Source organism: Echinococcus granulosus (genome assembly GCF_000524195.1).
Source record: "Echinococcus granulosus chromosome Unknown EG_S00215, whole genome shotgun sequence".
In the NCBI taxonomy this organism is placed as follows: domain Eukaryota; kingdom Metazoa; phylum Platyhelminthes; class Cestoda; order Cyclophyllidea; family Taeniidae; genus Echinococcus; species Echinococcus granulosus.
In genome coordinates, this window is record NW_020170595.1 from 82,846 (window position 1) to 84,366 (window position 1,521).

At 42.4% G+C, this 1,521-nt stretch overlaps 1 protein-coding gene across 1 annotated transcript in view; it reads left to right on the plus strand.

Moving 5' to 3' along the window:
* EGR_10396 (hypothetical protein) overlaps positions 1–1,521 on the plus strand; it is a gene marked incomplete at both ends in the record, with an annotated part of 5,448 nt that overhangs the window by 2,541 nt on the left and 1,386 nt on the right. The window lies entirely within an intron of this gene.

Sequence of the window (1,521 nt, forward strand, 5' to 3'; positions counted from 1 at the left end):
CCAACGGACTTGCACAACACTTATTTCAAAATACTTTTATTATGCGTCTGGATCTCCAGAAGAACGTTCACGTTCTGGGTTTCACTAAAAATTCTTTGTCTTTGCCTTTTTTGCAAAATGCCAGGAACCCCTCTGCCCAGCTAAAATCGCGTTTGCTGAGCATTGCGTTCCGCTCTAAACCCTCCACGTTGAATGTCAGCGTCAGCAGTCAATCCATGCAGCACTGACGAAGCCGCCGAGCAGTGGATTGGCTGGTGGGTGGGTGGACGCCACGCAGCTGGCTCATCTGCGTCGGGGAAGCGATCCACCGACCGATTGGTGGAAACATCTCTCCTACACACGTTGCCTATTGGTTATCGCCCGCCTGGGCACACAAGCGCACAGACGACTTCAGTTGAGAGCAGTTCATCGTCAGGGGTGGTGGGGGCGCTACGCTGCTAGCGAGTGTAAGAGCATTGAATGGACGACAACGCTTTTCGTCTCTTCCGCCGAATTACCATATCCTACGTGTTGTGGAGGGAAGGCCAATCCAATGTACACATCCGCATCTCTGCAAACTTACTGCAGAGGTTTAGTGGAACCGCTTCGTCTCGGCTCCTCCATTGCCAAAGAATTGTGTCTACTATGAAGTTGTCCCCTATGAAGGCTTGTGAATTGTGACATCGGATGCTACAGCCCCTGCAACTCTAGTGTATGAATAAAAAGCTCACAGGTGCATGATGGAATGTCCTCTAGCCAACTGCTTTAGCCCTCTATTTACAGTTGTTGATTCTTTCATTTCTTACATCTCTGAGTGCAGTTTAAATGGATATTTTGCTTAATAGGGCTTGATTTATCCCTCTCTACAAAATGTAAGTACACTGTTTATAAGTCGAACAGATATCTGGCATCGGCAGTAAATTTGCATGTAATTTTGATAATCAGAAACTGCATTGTGGTGATGCGGTAAAGTGTACCCACTAGCATGCAGTTCTGAATGTATTTTGCAAATGCTTGCATTATAATTTTAACTCTCTGATGGTAGATATACGCGATTTTCTGAGAAGCAAATACATTGGTAGATTTGCTCTCACATTATTTGACTCTCTTTGAAAATAGTTAATAGGAAGTGGCTCATCTCCTCAGTTTTTTACCAACCACAAAAAAATGCAGATTAGACCTCAAATAATTTGCTTTCATTCGACTAAATTATCATGAAGTGCCTTAACTAGTCAATTTCCTGCCAACGAAAGATGAATTTAGATTTGAGCTAACATAATTTTTCTCCCTATCAGATTAGTTAGCTAGAAGTAAATCAAGCACCACACACACTTTAGTAGCTTAACACATAAAACAAGAAAATATTTAGATGGAGGTCACCGTTGTCTACTGCTGACTCCTATTCTTTTTTCAGAAGAGTCAACCTACTTTAGTGAAAAGCATCTCAACAGGTCGAGCATCTGTGCCTTCCGATTGATGAACTAAATATCAGAATCTCAAGCTGTCATTTTTTTCACTTAAATATTCTCTATTACAATTAAC